This window comes from Macrosteles quadrilineatus, unplaced genomic scaffold, assembly GCF_028750875.1.
Source record: "Macrosteles quadrilineatus isolate MER2022 unplaced genomic scaffold, UCM_ALF_1.0 Scaffold_3__2_contigs__length_128488019, whole genome shotgun sequence".
Taxonomy (NCBI): Eukaryota; Metazoa; Arthropoda; class Insecta; order Hemiptera; family Cicadellidae; genus Macrosteles; species Macrosteles quadrilineatus.
In genome coordinates, this window is record NW_026542596.1 from 59,508,476 (window position 1) to 59,528,539 (window position 20,064).

Consider the following 20,064-nt stretch of genomic DNA (forward strand, 5'->3'; position numbering starts at 1 on the left):
TGGAGACACACTGGTCACTGAGACAGACCCTTGGCTAGAAGCTTTCCCCACCATTCGGTACAAAAGAAAGAAATTTAAATTTTGCTTGTCGCTTGTTTTGGGCGACACACCAAGCCTTAGTTGCAAACCAAACTTGAGCATAAATGGGGCCTAAGGTAAATATCAGGGCTATCCCTAGGGTTGGCAGCGCCCGGAGCAAACGTGGTTGTGGCGCCCCCTCCCCTCCAGTAATAATAGTCGCATTCACATATTTTAATCAATTTTATGTATAGATAATGAGATAAAAGTTATAAATGAACATAATATTTGTATTAGCAAGCCTATTCTTTAAATATAATAATCTTAAAAATTTGGTTGTCCGGATGCAGATTAACTCCTAGGGAGGAATTTGGAAATCCATTATGTCTTACTGGGATAATTATGAAGTACTTTTATTTAAGGACTGGTCTTGGTTGTGTTACTTACTTTTTTTAAAGTAGAAAATCAATATGATTAGGCTCAATAATGGAGTGTATTTTAATGTTTCATCAAGAATAATAGGCGAACAGCATTAAACATTTTGGTTTATAAAATATTTTTTAGATAAGGGTAGGGACCTTAATAAAACACAACAATGAATCATAATAGGTAGTCTATAAATTGGAGAAAGTTTTACTGTTTAAAAAATACTTCTTACAACACAATTGAAATAAATAAAGATTATAAGGCGAAGTTAAGAGCTGAGCAACCCTTCTGCATTCTTCTGTCATGATATCCTGAAACAAATAAACAATAACTCAAAATTGTTATCAGAACTAAATAGAGAAAGGGGTGTCTTGTTAGCTTGGTGGTTAATTTGTCCTGGACTTTGCTGCAAGAGAAATTGAGATTGACTTAAAGGATCCTTGCACAAGGTGAGAGGATTCAACATAATTTTTCCATGGATATTGCACACACTTGCCCAGCACAGCACAAACCTGCTAACAGCAGGCTACTACTAAAATTAAAGTAAAGTAAAGTACTGCAGAACCAAATCAGATTACGCTCTTGTGTCCACCATAGCATTATAGAACATCATAGAGCACTAAACGGTTTTCATAGTCTTTTATCAATTAAGTATTAAATGTATCCATTCAAATACATACAAATTATAACCCAGTGAATGATTGAAATACATGTCATGATGAAACCATACAGCGGTAGCCCAAGTACGGCTTCATAAAATCATATGCTAGTTGGTCTGACCATACTGGGCAGGAGTAGAGTGGCCAGCTGTGCTGCGGTTAGCGTATATTCCGGCGCCGACCACCAGGGGTAATGTGTAGTTACGGCGCACGCCGCTGCAGCATCAAGTGCTAGCGACCGTTTCCATAACAACTTGGTAGTTGGGAGTAGTGTTGCCAACTTTGGAGGAATCCCCCGGAATTGGAGTTTACTGACTTATTTAGGCTAATATTAAGCAGTAAATTAATTTAAATGCCATCTTTTATTGTATTTTTTTTAAACATATATTTGTTATACTTTTGTAGTTTCATTACAATGATTCAAAGTTTTTCTTTATTAATCCATAATTTTAGGAAGTGGTTTATTGGAAGGTTTTGTTTTATATTTGCAAGGTCAAAATAAAATTTAACCAGGATGTCTAGTAGTCAGGGAAAACGTCAGGTATTAGTATTGAATTTCAAAATGGTCTTGAAAAGTTTGGATTTAGTCTTTATTTTGATATCAAAGTCGGTAAATTGCATGATTTTACTTCAATCGTGCTAGACAACGATCACGTTTCCGTGACGGCGCAAGACGATGGATGATGTGTCTACACGACCGCGGGAGATGTTCTTACACCGCGACTGTGCTAGACAACGTTTTCGTGACCACAGACCACGGGAAAAATGATCACGTCTTTTCTGCGATCGCGCAAGACGATTGTATGTACGGCCGCTGAAGATGTTCACAATTTTGCCGCAATTGTGGATGACGATGACGTTTCGTGACCACGGCATTCAATGATGATGTCTACACAGCCGCGGAAGATGTTCATGATTTTGACGCGATTGCAGAAGACGACAATAGCGAATAATAATCATTTCGTTTGCAAGAGTGGTAGTGCTGGTAACAGCTGGCGAGTTGTCGACAACGACGACGATACCGATAACTGATATCGAACGGCAAAAACGCTCTAGCGCAGATTGCAAAACCTTTCTTTGACAGTCTATATTTACTCTATTGTCTATGACTATAGTATTACACATCTACCATAGCCATAATGTTCTACCACTTCACCCTAAGAAAAGAAAATACCCCCGCCGCAGCAAACCTGCAGACTAAGCAAATTTCCATTTGACTGATTAGATTTACACTGAAATGTCTACTTAAAAATATAACATTTATTCCCTATTTAAATAGAATTAGTTTAACAAGTACTTAGGTTTGCTGTATCAGGGAGGGTAAAACTGTTTTTTTTTTGTAAAATGTTAATAGTTAGTAAGAAATAAAAACATTTTCCAAATTTGATCAAAATATGTTCATAAACAAGCAAACTACAACAGTTTACTTATTCTCCATAAGAATAACATTGGAATTTAAAATTTACAATTTTTTTGAATTTTCTCAGTAACCATTAGGCGTATAATAACGCTTGAATATACAAAATTATTAGTTTTTTTAAGCTCTACAAAATGATTTGGAAAGAAATTGCTAAATTTTATGTTTTTTGGATCAAAAATGGGAAAAACCTATTTTTACCCCATAAAACCCCCCGTAAACCCCCGTTCCCATGGTCCGATCATGCTGGATCGCGAACTCGTTCGAATAAACGTAGGTTTACACGTTTGTACCAAATTTCATCAAAATCGGATCATTTTTGCTCGAGTTATCGTGCTAACGGACACATATATATATATATATAAATATATAAATATATAAATATATATATATATATGAATTTAAACGGATGGTGTTTTTGGCCTCTAGGGACCTCAAAACGAAAAAAAAATCGGTCCCGCGTCCAGGTCTTACCATGAGTACTACGGTAATAGCTTATTCCCTATATGGGAAATTCGCTAAAAATTAATTATTAAAGATTCACAAAATATCACAAATTATTCGTGAAATTAAAAACAAACATAACTGTAAACAGACAGTTCTCATTGTGTATCACAGTTTTTTGTTGCTGCTTAGTTCAAATTAGCTGTTTTCATAAATGAAAAAAAAATAATAGTGCTGCATCCTGTTGGTAAATCTTATAAACTCTTAATGCCTTTGCATATCATAGAACCAACCTTTTTAGTTGAAACAGCTGACTAAATTCTTTAATTTCATTTAAATATGAGTACTCATAAGGTTAACATGGGAAACTCTAGAGCCACTAAGGCGGAGCCCAAAAGGATTTTTTAGATAAAAATATGCCTATACCTATGTTAATCGTGAATGTGAGCTATCATCATGCCAAATTTGAGCCCAATCCATCCAGTAATTAACACGTGATTGAACTTCAAACACACAAACGAACAAACAAACACACAAACTTTCACATTTATAACATTAGTAAGATAGTAGCCTTTCTCATTTCACATGATCTGACAAGCACGGTGTCTCATCAAACTAGTATGATCGTTTTTGTTCAAGCTCCTACATATGAGCAATCGATGTATCTAAGGTTTAATGGGTGTTGGGGAAAAATAACTAATTTAATTCTGTGCTGGTATTAACATTTTTTTACCACAAAAAGATGTGAAACTACTTTATTGTTACCAGTTGTGTGGGGGCAATAAACTATAAACAAATAACTTGATCTTTCCACATATTTAGACTGGTGTAGTTGTACAGCGTAAGTCTCCGGTTCCGAAGATAACGGATTCACATCCTGGAAATCACCATGACAATTTGATAGATGGCCACCCTGTGCGTTGCTTCTCATGAACGTTGGTGCGGCCATCTTTAAATGCCCTTACCCACCTACGTAGGTACAATTCCGCCACTCATAATTTTCTCCCCATACACTTCACTAATCTGTCAATGAATTTAAATGGCTTTCACACCTTTAGCACTTAAAAATCTAATTAGGTACCGGTACAGCGCAAACTTCACAGGCGACGGCAGTCTCAATTGGCGGCACCGTTTTGAATGCTCTAAACCGGATGTAAACACAGCCGATTTGTGCCGAATTTCCAGCGCAGGCTTGCCAATACATCCACATACACAGCACAAATGTCCAAAATGCCAATCGCAGCACTGAAACGGAGAAATTTAAAAACAGTACTTACTTAAATAACATGCCTTGTATTATTCTGTCACCATAGGTAACTCTGAAACTTGAACAGTGCTGTAAGTTGATTAAAGTGTATTTTTTTCCAAATATAAAAACTTAACCGCCACAGCACATCATAAGTTAACACGATGACTGCTGAAAACAACGTACAGGCGCTCCCAGTGGCGGGCGAAGCCCCGGCACGCAACCGAATCAGCGAACGCAATTGGCATTCAAATATTTCAGTCTGACGAATCACAAAAGAGCAGTGGTGATTGTGCTGCGTTACCCCGAGAGTGGATGTAGTTCACTGAAACACCCAAAGGTAGCAGCACTGCACGGATCCGTATCCAGTGTCTTTGTAATGTGGGTTGAAGAGAAAAAATCCCCGAAACCGGGACAAAAGCATTGCCAGACAGGATTTTACGGGAAATTTTAGTACCAACCTACACCAAAGTAAAGCTCGCATTCTAAGCTGGCAGGCTGGCAACGATTATAACGTCTCCGTCTGAGGCTAAGCTCACACTGACTCAATATATTTCTGTTGGTCTGGTGCCGACCTTCGTCGGCGCGCGCCACATTGAAGTGCTAGCGACGCCGACTAGAGTCGGCGTTAGCAGTCAACGTGTTAATGTTAAACAAGGACTGAAAATGCTTTTTAATCATATTGATAACTTAGCCAAACTTACTTATCTTTATTGCTTTCGATTCTTTTCCAAGAAAATTTCTCTCCTTCTTATTTGGCCCCAAATAAGCAGACAACTTCATCAATATTGTTTACATATGAAGTACTCTCATACATTAACACCAAACTTTTGCAATTCTCCAAGCTTTACAAGAAAATTTACCTGGAACAAAAATAGGCAGTGTACATCATTCAGGCCTACTTCTTGTTAAAAGTAAAAACAGAATATAGAACTATAGCTCAAGGTAGGGCATATTTTCTTTGTACAAATATTTGGATTGGTAGATAAAAACTTAAAAACTCGAAGGCCACTGGTTCTCTCGGACCCAAGTGTCATTACCCAGGTGGAACTAATAAAGTGTGTTTTTTACTAAAACATTAATAGCTTAGTATAAAATAAAGCTTTCAAGTTTGATTTATAAAAATAAATATAGCCTATATATATATATATATATATATATATATACTTTAAAATATAAATCAAGCTTTTTGTTGGTCGCAAAACATAAACAAATAAAAAGTAGAAGAAGGTAGCTTCTAATGTTATTCTTATGGGACAAATTTAAAAACGTATTTTGAGGGTTTTATAATTACTACTGAACGGAATTGTCTAAATTTTATGGTGTCTTTCCATTGTTGTCATAATTAAGATTCGTGCAATTTTTTAACACTATAGGTGCAACAGTTAGCTTGAGTTTTTTATGCGAACACTTACACACACACACAGTTAAGCGGACAACTAATCCACGACTCCACTATACACAACACGATACATAGATAACATATTATTTTTTTTTTAATTTCTTTAGAAAGGTCTAGAGAATAATTGATAAATTTTGTGTTTTAAGGGTAAAAAATGAGAAAACCCCATTTTTTGGCCTAGGCCCCTTCTCTGCATAGAACTCATTAAAACCCGGTCCCATGGCCCGATCATGCTAGTTTGCGAACTCATTCAGATTTATCCCGCCTTACACCTTCAAACCGAATTTTCATTTGATTTTAGGTTATGAAAGAAACATAATACAAGGATATTTGCCTTTGCCAATTACAATCAATTGTAAGTATGGTGGGCTAATATGAAAAAAGTTGACCCATAGGCCTACTTGCCTAATTTGTAATTTTATTCATGTACTCAGGTATGTGTCACAATTTCATTTTCTTAGGTAGCCTACATGTTTTTTTGCCATAAGTTAACTGCATGGTTTGCTGCCTTGTTTACTGTGTGAAATTAACCTAACTTAAGTTTTGTGACGTTGCATATTGTAAGTTATTTTATAGACTACTAAATTTCCATTCATACTTGGCTTAAAATACCTAATATGTATCGTCGCCATTTCATTGAATAGTATTAACAGTATTGATGGTAGAATAAGTTAAAGGGTACAGTTTCTTAACTGGGCTACGCTAATTTTATTGAAACTATCGATTCGATTAGTAAGCCTACATGCGATTTTATCACCATCAGCAAGTTTGGTTGGTTAAGTTAGGTTATGATAATTTAATTTTATAATAAACTTAGATAGGTATATTTTAAAATATCTATTATTAATCAATATTTTTAATTCAATACTGTAGTTTAATAAAATATATTAACTTAAGTTAGCGTAGCCCAGTTAAGAAACTGTAGGAATACCCAAGTTAAATCTCTTGGCTCAGTATTATCACGCTTACCATTTCTAAGGTTACACAAATGATACAAACTTGATAGCCTACTTATATCGAATATAGGCCTACTCGAATACTTAATACTCATTCAAATGAGTGTAGGACGTAAACTTAAGGGCTGCACTTTACTTTATGTCCTACACTCATTCGAATGAAAATATCGATCGATATGTCGATTATTAGATAAGTTATATCATTTGGTTAGTTAGGTAAGGTTAACCTAACCTAACTAACCAAACGATATATCGAATGAAACAATCTAATAATCAATATTTTCATTCGAATGAGTGTAGGACGTAAAATAAAGTGCAGCCGTTGAATACATTCACTGATATTTTTATTAAGTTAATTGTTTAGGCCTGTCACAGGAAATCTGTAACTTGAGTCACAGCTACCTTAAGCTTAAGTAGAGGCTAGGCAACTGTACCTACTAACTTAACCTAATAACACTCAAGCAAATAATAGCCTACTGCGTTTTTGTTACTTTGAATAACAAGGCCTAGGAACAGGATTGGATTAAAACACAACTTACTGGATTTCAACACCTCAATAGTTTTGGAATTTTTTGATGCTTACAATTTATTAATAATTATTGTTCCTCTTCTTTATCTTCTGTCAACACCAGCCGGACTATTGACAAGATTCATTAATTTTCAATGCCGTTATCCTTCACTTCATTTTCATATCTTTTAACTTCTCTCTATAAATATTTCTTGCATTTTCATTGTCATATAGCATGTAATTGTTGCCATTTCTCGTATAAAAATCGTTAAAAAACATTTAAATAAATAAATGTTTAGGTTATAAATTACGACATCGCAGTTGGGCAGTTGTCAGTACGGTCCAATTACAATAATTATCGTATCCTACCATAAAATATCGTATATATGGTAGACCTGACTGAAGCGAGCAGCTGATGCCATTCCCACAATGCAACATTCTCTTCAATTATAAGCTATGCCCCAAAATCAGGATTATAAGGTATGACTCAAAATCAGGATTATAAGCTATAGAACAGAATCGGAATTATAAGCTGCGCCACTATTTGACCATTATAAGTTGTGAAACTGAAAATGTGTCATACCTTATAACGTTTTAGAGAAATTGTGGCATAGCTTATAATTTTTCGTGAAAGTGTGGCATAGCTTATAACTGATTATAAGCTATGCCACATTTTCAACATTATAAGCTATGGAACAAATTCACGATTATAAGCTATGACATTATAAGCTATGACACCCCACGCTCGTTTCTTGTTCTGTTCTGCGTTTCTTCTTCTTCTTCTCTTCTAGATCTGCTGCTGCTAGCTCTAGCTCTCTAGCTCTACTAGTAAGTTTGAGGTTAGATTTTGGAGAATTTATTGTTTGTCAATTTCAATTGTCATACAAATTTGTATTTTAGGTGTGTATTTTCAATTTAGGCCTCAAGTTACAACTACTACAGTTTAAAGAACCATTTTTGTCATCACAAAATTGAAAGGTGCAACTTATTGACATTAATTTATTTATTTATTATCAACGGTTCTACCATTTTTACAATGTTGATTAACAATAATTAAGACAATTAAGACAGCTAGATTTCAAATGACTTAAATAATGGACATGGACATGGTCATTAGAATATTAACGTTTCAAGCAAATTCAAATTAGTTTCTGGTAGCCTATAAAATAAATTGGGGGTACAGTTTCCTGGGCTTCGCTAATATCGATTGAAACTATCAAATTGAAAATATTGATTAATAATCGATATTTAAAATATATCTATTTAAAAATTAAACTGCACTTTAGGGCTAACGTCCTACACTATAATTTGAATAAATATATCGATCGATAAATTGATTATTTCATTCAATATATCAAGTTTGGTTAGTAAAGTTAACCTAACCTAACCGAATGAATCGATACATCAAATAGGCCTAGTCTATCCATTAGTTGCATACTACGCTTTAAGTTGGATTTTTAAACTCATAGAAAATTATGACTATTAGTTTTAATATAACTTCCAGTACTAGACTATTGATCGATTTCGAGCAACAAGTGCACTAGTTTTTTTTTATATTTTTATTTTTTATGAGATGCTGACAAAGTATAAAGTTTTTCGTATGACAGTTTTAGTTTACCATTTGAGTTTTTAGCATTTTATGACATAGGCTAGCCTATACGTATTTTATACTCTCAGCAGCTGGAGTAGTGTGATTTTTTCTTTGATTATTGTGGCTTTACGTGACATGGTACACATTAAATTCATAATGATTTGCCTATTTCGGTAGACTGGCTTTTTCGTAGGCCTACGCTTCATTGCTCTTTACAATTTCAAGAGATCTATTGTTCAAGGCGTCAATGGGCAACTAACCTAAGTTTATCGCCATTCTACCGCATTATAACCCACCCTACAGGGCCCGGATTTTGTTGGTAGCAAATGCACAACTAACCTACCGCCAGGGCAACGGCCATCAAAACATTTTTATGTGTGATAATAAACCTTGTAGGTTAGTCTAAACTTTGTTGATACTACTAACAAAATAACTTAGCCATCTTAAAGACATCAAGTAATTAAGTAGGCCCATTTTATTGGTCGTTGAATAATCACTAATTAACTTACTATAGACTTCGTCTGAGACACATTAACTCACGGTATATAGGCTACTTGATCAATAGCGATATAGGCCTATTATCACAGTCACATTTTTTATGCATAGCCTATCAAATATATAGGCTCTATCACAGACGTTAAAATAAATAATAAGTATAGTTGTTCAGTTAAATAGATCAGGGGTAATAGTACTTGTTGTAATATGTAGTTCTACTTCATCAAATCCATTTCAATGCATCAAGCAAAAGAGCTGTAACCCCATGATTAACTTAGCCTAGGCTAGTCTAATAATATTTTAAGACATTTTTATTTTATGATATTAAAAACATTAGGCTACACTAAGCTAATGAAATCTTCCCAAACTTAGCCTACTCGGCTTTTAATTTTTGCTTCGATTTTGACTGCCCTACCCGTCAATGAGGTTAAGGGTATAAGTTAGGCCTAACCTATACAAAATCCTGCCTTAATCTGAATGGGAAAACATTATTATTTGCAGATGATACAACGATGCTGTCCAGAACCTTTAGGATTATTACAGTTGTTCGGCATTTGGATCATTGCCGGCCAATCTTAAAGGATCTTAAGCTACGTTTCCATTCCTGCAAATTTGTGCCGGCACAAATCTCCAAATTTGTAGGAATGGAAACATCCTGGCTCAAGTCGCGGCACAAATTTGTGCCCGCTGACTGTGCGACAAAACATGTGCCCGGGCCGCGGGCACATGTGCCTGCAACTCGTGCATGCAGCAGGTCCTCCAAACTACCGCATGCTCATAAATGACAGGTAATCATAACCTCAAATTTCGTTTAGTCCGTTGGAGGAAATTTTCGAAGCCACTTTGTATGCGCAAATCTCTCATCAATTGATTAAATGCACCTTCCAATGCTCTTTTAGCCAAAAAACTTCTTATCCACTATCTAGGTAGTTTTCTTCTAAGTTCATTGTATGCACCAGCCATAAATTAAAAAGCAGAGGCTGTTATGTCATCCATGGTGATTTGTAGAACACAATATAATCAAAATCAGCCACCGAACCTCACCACATCACAATAAAAGAGAACACTGCCTTGTCTGCCAGTTGTAGTGGCGGGACTTGTGCCTGGAATGGAAACGGCATGACAAACTACGTGCGACATGTGCCTCGTCATGGTCACGACATGTGCCTCGACTTGTGCCTGCGACTTGTAGGAATGGAAATGTAACTTAAGGGTACTCACGGCGTAGTGCTTGATATCCTGACCCTAGAAAAGATGACGTGCAGGCAGTGGTGGATTTAGAACAGTCACAAGGGGGGGGACCAGGGTGTCTGAGAGGTTCGGGGGTACCCCCTCCCTCCCCAAAAATTTGTTTAAACTAAGTCTTCAAAAATGGCAGTTTTATACCATTTCTTTGTCCTAAGTTAGTGTGACAAATTATTTTACGCAATTTGTATGCACTACTGTATTAAATGCAGTCAAAAATATATGACGTATATTTCCAAACTGCGACTGCCCCCCCCCCCCTCTGGATCCGCCACTGGGGTGCAGGAGTACTATACCAGAAGAGCACAAAATATAGACTTTTCCTGCTGTCGTCTCAAACATACCTAGAATAGCTATCCTCGTTCTACTATTAACTACAATTCATAACTGCCTACTCATTTGCAGGAGATGGATGCACCCTCCTTCAGAAGGCGCTGAAAGGAATACTAATTATAGGCCGCTGTACTCCGTAGAAGAACTTAAGGAAGAGCACCTAGTGAGATAAGTGTATGTCTGCCATATCATCCGTTAAACAGCCAGGTTTTTTAAGGTATAGTTTATTATAAATATTATATATAGAGTTATTTATTAAATCACTTGATAATTTACTAGCTTCTGTGCCCGTGCTTCGCAACGGGAAGATGAACTATACCGCCTAATCCAAACAGTTATTAAGTAGTCCGAATTTATGAACAAAAGCCACCAAATGTTGGCCTACTGTATAAAAAAAAATTATGACCAACATTGTAATTGCCCTACTGTTTACGTTAAAATATATCAATAACATAATATTCATTTTCATATTTGAGTTGTTTTGTCTCAAGATCAATGAACCAACTATAAAAGGTATAAAATTACCTCAGTACTGCCAGATTGATCCTGTTTAGTCCTTATGGATTACGGGTTTTAAGGACTTAAGTCCTCATCATGAGATCTTGTACAAGAACATTTAACACTGTAACTTCGAAAGGGTCATCAAGAGTTTAAATGCGAAACACGGACATGTACTATTTACAGTCATAGACGTTTTATGAACAAAACGAGTAGGCTTACTGACAAAAACTTACAATGTCCAACCCCAACCTCGTGCGCACAGTTGCAGATGAGGGTCATGACTGCGATGCGGAAGATGGTTGGGCGGTGGACTTTGTACAGCTCGGCTCCTTGTTCATCAGCTGATCTTGTTTTTTTATTAGAGTATCATACAAAGCGTTAGACTGTAAACTGATTTTGTCGTTTAATAATATGTTAGCTTGAATTTTGATTGTTTTTTTTTAATTTCAAATTCTTCTAAAGCATCCATTCCTGTATATTGCTTTTACAATCAAAATAAACTACGCCATGGCTCGGTCCCCAGGTACTTATTTCAATTCAGGAAATTAAAACCTTTACAACTATTATTCAACAAAAACTTCTTTGCACTAACTTGATCAGGGAAATATAGGCATAGACAAAATATAAAAGGTTTAATTTACCTGTTGCTGATCCTGTTAAAACTGTTAACAAGGGCAAGCCAAGACCATAAAGCACTTCATCCAAAAATAAAATTATTGCACACCCCATACAGTTGATTTCTTGAAGTTACAAGTTCAGGCGTCCGATAAAAGCATGTAGCTTCCCAATAAGATCCTCCTCAGGAAGATATCTACCTCTTGCCACATTAACAAGAGTTATTCTTCTAGCAAGAAGAATAACTCTTGGTAATGTGATGGCAAGAGGTTAACATGTGTCTTTAACAAGCAATGAAAGCCCCTTAAAGCTTGAGTTTGTGTCGCACGTTTGTAGGCGGAATAAACCAGTTAAAAACTTTTAGTTAAGGGTACCTATGGTAATTTATTGTAAAATAAGACCTTTTTATTTGAAACTACCAACTACATCAACCCGCATAATTTGGTACCCCCAAGTATTTTAAAATTGTGACTTTCTTTACCAAGATTAAAATGTTTGTTTCAGGAAGAAAGATGTAGCCCCAGCTCTGGACAAAAATATTATGGAGAAGGTTGGCCGCTGTACAGGGCAGCTATAGTTATTATTATATGTTGCCTTTTATTGTTATGTACTGTTTTTATACTTTACCAATAAACCTTATATTTATCTAGAGCAGTTAATTTTGTTAAAATTCTTACCAGTAAACTTCTCTGTAATTTGTAAAGAAAACATGTAAAAATGATTATATATTTTATTTTGATCTTCTAACTATTTTGACAGTTTTATAGATAAAATATTCTTTTTTTAGATACATTTTTTTATTGTTCTTGTTCGTACATGTCTCAGATAACTATACATAAAGATAAAATGATATTTATATTTGTATCATATATGCGAGTGCCAATCTTAAGAAGCAAAGTTAATATATAGCTAGTAAAATAAAATAATGTTGGTGTTTAATGACTAATGAGTGTACTGTAAAATTGAAATAAGTAATTCAAAAGTTGAAACAAAAACTCTATTTAGCCAACCCAATAAAATCACTCAAGAATTTTCCTCTGAATAAATGTTTGAACTTCATAGTCTAGAGGTGTTAGAGTTAGGTTAATGAGATATAAGACTGCTTAAGGGTGTTGCTCAACATGTAATGAACAAAATTAAATTAAGAAAAACAACAAAAGTAAAGCAAAAGAAAACTTTGAAAAGGCAAAGATCAACAATAATAAGATAAATAAATGTACAACGTTATAATTTACAAGAAAAGAAAATCAATTAAAAAGTTAAAAGAATGAGTTACTGACAAACTATATGACTTGTTTGTTTTACAAAACTTTAGTTATATATTTTATTCTTTTTACATACTGTTTATTGTCCCAGAAGCACATGCACCGATACACACACTCCGAAACTCTCGATCTTCTTGGTCCAGTGGCCCGTGGTGAACTCCTCGATTTGTTTCTTCAGCTCCGAGACTCCTCACCCCTCCATTTCCTTCATTAGCCCTTCTCATTGGCTGATTGGGTGTTTGACTTATAGGTTAACGATGTTTCTTGGAAGTCAGCCCTACCGGTCATCGCCTAGCTCACGTCAGCTGTGAAAGGAATTTGTAAATCGATACTCATGCTACTGTTCAACTCTCTTCACACCATCTGGTCGACTATAGTCCTCGCCACCCTAAGTTGAGGCAGCCAAAGGCCGCACTAGATATACGCCGTGCGGCCTTGGGCTGCCTCAACTTAGGGTGGCGAGGACTATAAGTGTAATGTAAACAGAGTATCTGCTTAGATGAGCACCGTGGTTACGGGGTTAATCCCCTTTCTTACAATGTAAATCTATGTTGTAAACTTCTTGACATACGAGAACTACTTTAAGGACAATTTATACTACGCGTACGCTCATTCTTCCCGTATTGGGGGCCTAAGACATTGAAAAAGGCTGTGCTGGTAAAAGCGACCAGAATACACAGTAAGACCGAAGACCCTAGTTGTTGCTGCACATAAAAATTATACTGGATATATAGCAGGTATGGATACAAAAATCATGGATGCTCAAACAGTGTCTTGCACAGCAGATCATTTTGAGAATGCCAGAGGTCTTGGCACAGATGTGCTGAATGTCTGGCCCAAAGCCCAAACGCATATGGCGAGTCAATAAGAATCTGGGAAATAGTCAATATCCAGAGAATTTTGTTAATGCCAACAATTTTTAACTTATTCTTGGTGGAATCAACCATTATCTTTGGTCAAGTCTTAGCTAAGACATCATTAAGAGACTGAGACGGTGGTGTCATCCTGTAATTCAGCTACTAAGGAGGTCACGAAATGTGGATATTTATAGGCATGTACTGTGGATGTGATACTTCCTGGTTTGAATTAACGCCCTTACTAGTGAGTACTACGACTATCCGCAGTACTATCCTGATAATTAGACCAATTTTTTTATACCTACCAAGGAAAAATGTGGTTCGGATTCTACTATAAACTGTAGGTCCCAATAGTTTCCATTAGCCCAAAGTATGGGCTATTGGCTATTAATTGACAGCTGTGTCTAAGGAATATGTCAGCCTTAGTCACTAACAAGGATACAAAATCGTGCCACTCATCTCCATGCATACTGGTACTTGGCTTAAAATACCTGCTTTGTATGGTTGCCATTTCAAATTAAAGTATTAAGCCTAAGGCAAAATGACTCATAATCATAGAGGGAAGCAACTTTCCACAAACAGATTTATATCGTCAGCGAACTAAGCAGGGATCTTGATAACTCTCTTGATGTCAATATATACAACTAAAAATATCTGTAAATTTCGTTTGATGTTTTCATGATATATATGCAATGCAATAACTTTTGAGTAACTTTAAGTAGTTTTTAAGTAACTTTTGAACATTAAAAATAGATGTTAACAACAAATTTTTCAATGAAACTCTTTACAAAAATCTGAAGGGCAGGTCCAGAATTGATGGCCTCTCAAGTCCGTAAATTGCATCTGTGATGTTTTTTAGTAAGTTCAACGCTAAATGATTATCAGTTAACTTAACTTATCCAATCAATAGTGTTAATTAATACTTATGAAGTCAAACGGAACGGGGTGAAGCCCGTGGGTAACTGCTAGCAGTCTAGTTGATATAAAACACGTTTTTAAAAATAATTCGTTTGATGCTTTAAATGCAAATGTTAGGCATTTATTTTATGAGTTATTTAACTTTTCATACAACAGATCTATGGGACATAACAATAAATTATTCTCTTTAGCGTTCCTTTAGCGAAGCACGGGTATGGCGGCTAGCTATAGTACGCTCTATTTCGCAACGGGTACACAAGTTCAGAATACATTTAATTGGTTGATGTAATAATTAAGTCAATAGCCCAAAAGTAAACTCATCCGATTTATTGTGCATCCTATGTTCAATTATTGTGTTTTGGATTTTGTCACATAACCTGAAAACCAGTCAAACGGTTACATGGAAATTGTGGGAAATTTCGCTCTACAAGTGCCTGCTGCATCCCTGCATTTATCCCACTGAGCTAGATTTATCCAACAGTGTTGTCATATTGAGGGAGTAACACTAAATTCAGGGGCGTAATCTCGCTGAATAAAATTAAAAGTCTGCAGCAACACCTATTTCAAATTTTAAAGACAGCTTTGTCTGGAGCTCCGTTTTTATATATTCTACTACTTTATTTAACTTATGGATTTTATTTTGTACCTTTCATATGTGTTATATTTAGCTAACAATCTTAACATATAAAAGTAAAAGCCCTCACTCAATGATTCATTACTAATCCAACTTCCAGACTAGCTAGAACGTTGAAATTTGGTGTACTGATTCTTCAGGCATTAAATAGGAAAACTAAGTAGTTTTTATCCTGATCCGACTTTTGGGTTCCACCCAAGTGGTTCTGGAGTTTCCTTGTTAACCTTATAAGTATCTATATTATTAAAAGACTTTGTTGGATTTTGTGTGCAGCAAATTGACCCATAAGTTTGAATGTTTATAGGCATATTAGGTATCCATATATTAATATATAGATACCCAATATATTTAATAGGCAAACACGAATTTTGTGACGTATCCGTTTTGAAGCTGCTATGCATCCGATCACCACGTAGATAAATGCTTTCCATTGACCTACCTTTATATTGATTGGCATATCACTGACAAATGATCACTATAATGTATCTCAAAACATATATATAAGGCCTAGAATAATAACATTTTGCATTGGGACGACAATCCACGTATATGGTGTAGATGTACAAAGTTGGGGGTTTTGCAAAGTTCTAAATTCAAGGGTGGTTTAGGGGATTAAAGCTATTTCAGAAGAAATTCGAGTATGCAAGATATTATATTTTGGTCTGTAACTTATAAGCTACAATGCTTGGATCTCAAATCTTATGGAAGATCGGTAGTGTAGAATTAAATTATCCACAACTTTTGTATTTCAAGAGTGTTTTTCTATCTCAAACATATTTCGAGTAAAATAGGTTTACATTCAAAACTGTGAAAATTTGCTTGTTCCTCCACCTAAAAACTAGTCAGTGTCCGTACGTTTAACCATATGATTACCAATCTTTTATTTTATCCCGTAAACATTTGAAATCTTCTATTCTAAAGCTTCAATTCAGTATATGTTGTTATCATTAACCGGAACTGCTACACAATTTGTTGTAAAACGGTGATAGTTTTCGTTAAACGTTAATAGAGTCAATCTTCTTATATTTAAAAATAAATTTAACCGATTTTCATGATTGAGGTCTGAAATTGAAGGTGTGCACAGATTTCACTCTAAGCATCGGCATATATATTGATCTACTGTATTACTCGTCCAACAAACATATATTTGACTTTTCGAATTCTTACTTCAATTTAAGACGCATTTCACCAGTTATAATTATAATAATCCTACATATTTTGGTCTAAGAACCTTCAGTGAAATGATGCCGGCTTTCATTTAAGCTATTAATTAGTTATCCAAATCGGACGGACTACAAGCAATTGCAATGTGAACAACCAACATATAAATTATTTTTTTATAAGGGTTTTCTATGATTAAAAATCAATAGTTCCACTATTAATTGTTTATGAGTGAAAATTTAAAAACGTACGTTTTCAGGAAAAGCACTTTGCAAATTTTTTTCCCCTTTTTTCAAAACTTTTATTATTATTTTTATTTCATTAACATTTTAAGTTTCATAAAATGTCCATGGTAACGCAATATCTTTGGTAGTTTTCTTTTTAAAGAGCATCTTTAGTAGAAAAACACAAAATCCTGTCACGACCATAACGGACGTTTAAATGAATATTAAAAATAGTTAATATTATTTTTATAACTATGTTTTGCTATAAACTAATTTACTTTTATGACCATTATACAATAAAAAGGTCACTGAGCTTTTGGTATATTTGGTATTTCTAGAAAAATTTTTAAAAAACTCAAAAAATAGAAAAAAGCCAATAAAATCTTTTTAAGTTTGTATAACTCCGAAAAAACTTACCTGAGACCCGAAAAATCGTTATGTTTGTATAGAGGTGTGCTTCTTTTGTGTATAAAACATTGAAATATGACGATATTTTAATTTTTGAAATTTTTATGATAGAAATCATAAACGTGATGGTCAGGGACAAGCGGTACGGTCGTGAATTGTCTGGAATAATCTAAATCTTTCCAAACAATCCTTCAATTATACTGTTAGTTATAATAAAACTATGTGTTTCAATTGAACTAAACTGTTCAATTTACAATTATATTAAAGTTATTGTCACGACCAAACTCACTATAATCCATAAGGCTGGATTGGTCGTGAAAAAAACCGCGATGGTCGTGAAACTTTGGTCGTGAAATTACGTGTTATTTGGCTCTGTTCTGGCGGTAGCCCTGCACCTCATGTTCGAGGATACAAAGTGGACTTCTAGGTTGATCTAGCAATTGAAATATCTTATAAACAAAAATTAACACCATGTCTACTTCATCAAATGACTACGTACGGTCATGGACACACCAAAATTACAAAAAACACAATCTTTCCTTTATTAATCTTGTAATTCCTCCTTTCAACTCAAAACGACCGGCACTACAATCCTGACGTACACCCCGAACTAGTCTCTAAAACCAACTGACTCCATCGACGCCAGGCTTGCCACTGTCGTGGTCCAAAGTTGAAAAATTTTCCCAAATGGTCGTGACGCCAAATCGAGGGACAGACTTATTTTGCCATGGTAGTCAATCTGCAATGACAATAAAATTATAATATACTCCTTTTTTGTAAGTTTAATAACCATTGATAACATAAAAATATGACTTTATATATTTCGGCATGAATAATTAGTCTAAAAACAGCGTGAAAGTTGGAAAATGTACCCTAGGGACACGTCATGGTCGTGAATTTCGAGACTTTAAAAATACGAGAAAAATACCTAGAACCTATTTAAAACTAAATAAATGTGTGTAACATGTTGCCCCCGTCCCAAAAAATATTAAAACACATAATAATAAACTACAAATCCAGTATCTACGAAGTAAAAGGCTAGGGACATGAAAACGTACATTTTTAAATTTTCACTCTTATGCTTTTTTTCGGACCCAGGGGCATGGAAAGAAACTGGTTCGCAAGATGATGGACTTAATATCGTATTTTGTTATTTACAGTATTTCACCTATGAAAAGTTCAAACTAGATATTTTATACATATAATTTCCTTCGGCATTTAAACTGCCTACTTTGTAGCCGTAAATATCGGAATTACCCACAAAACCCTTGTATGGGAATGTTTATTGCTCCAGACTTTTGGGTTGGCAGCACTGTTTACCCCATAACAACTACTCCCTCCCCCAGAAACCTTGCAGCCAATGAGAGCAGTCGATGCCCGCTCCACAAGAGCAAGAGGGCGTTCATTACCTCACCAAATTGAAAAGTAACCAACCTGACCGATTTCAATATCGGGCAGGTAGGTCCCTTCACCAGTTTGAAAGGTTACCTACTAGAAGGGATCCCACAAATCCGTGCACAATACATACGTGTAAAACCGCGCACTCTGTAAAACACATTTTCTCCGTCCAAACCAATGTTATTTTATGATCACAATCAATAACTTTAGTGAATTTGGCAAAAAATATTGTTTATATCAAAGACTTTGTAGATCATATCAAGGGATGAAAAGTAATGTGATGAAAACTGTGACGTTGACGTTGCTATAGCCTAAAAGTATTTAATGTTGATAGGAAATGGATTTGATTTAATCTGAGTCTAATAATATACGTGAAAGAAAACAGGGTTTCTATTATTTTTTAACTAAATATATAATAATGTAACGAATTATAACAATAATTAAAATGTAGGCTAACAATCAAAATATGTTACAGATGTTTAAACTTGATGTAGGCTTTCAGTATTGATTGTCATCATGGTGGAAGGTAAAAACGAAACTGATAGAAGATACAAAGTTTGTACACAAAAAAGCATACATCTTTCATGAATGCACTGTATTATTCTATAATCATTAGCTCCTACTGACAAAGTGTTTCTCTTTAGTTACAATACAAAGAGTCACGATTTAGTGTTCAAATTCCCAAATATTTTTAAAAACTATACAATTGGGTGAAATCTTCCCAAAATACGCTCACAACCCTGATCCTTTTTTCGGAGGGGGGGGGGGTTACGCAAGTTTACGCACGCACTGAAAGGCTCTAGGTTCAATTAAAGACCCTGATATATAGTAGTAGTACTTATACCCCCTAATACTTAATTCGCTAATACCATTGACTGTTATATAGTCAATGCTAATACACTCCAGTTAAATTTCTAGCTTAGTGAGTCAGGGTCAGACTGAGCGCGCCCCACTTTCAACTCGCCGAACGGCGTCTCCCGTTGACGTTACTGCAGTTGTCAAGCCATTACTTTCATCTTGGTCCTTGGTCTACCTTTAAAGATCCAACTATAATCTGTGTTGATGCCCATGTTGGTAGTATGTTTTTTCCCTTGTCTGTGGTTTAATCTATGCTTCTTGCTAGCTAGCACGTTCGTCCAAATGTCTGAGCTGAGCTAGTGATTTTTTTTCATTACAATTCTTCTTCCTTTCGTTGTACTTTTGTTTTTCTAGTAGAGTTGAGATAGCAGACTGACACTAACCTAACTTGTTGAAATTTGTTTGTCATCGTCGTAAGTGTCTACTGCTTGGATTGGATTGGAAGTTTCTTATTCTATCGAAATACCTAATTATAACTTACTTTA

General features: G+C 35.2%; 2 long non-coding RNA genes across 2 annotated transcripts; one reads left to right on the forward strand and one right to left on the reverse strand.

Moving 5' to 3' along the window:
• Window positions 1–633: 633 nt before the first annotated feature.
• Window positions 634–7,338, reverse strand: LOC128990650 (uncharacterized). The gene is made up of 3 exons (XR_008490549.1): window positions 7,108–7,338; window positions 4,915–5,073; window positions 634–755 (listed from the first exon to the last, which is right to left on the reverse strand). It is a non-coding gene; the product is annotated as an uncharacterized LOC128990650 (long non-coding RNA).
• Window positions 7,339–7,910: 572 nt separating this feature from the next.
• LOC128990365 (uncharacterized) lies at window positions 7,911–12,507 on the forward strand. The gene is made up of 3 exons (XR_008490518.1): window positions 7,911–8,054; window positions 10,813–10,957; window positions 12,361–12,507. It is a non-coding gene; the product is annotated as an uncharacterized LOC128990365 (long non-coding RNA).
• The last annotated feature ends 7,557 nt before the right edge of the window (window positions 12,508–20,064 follow it).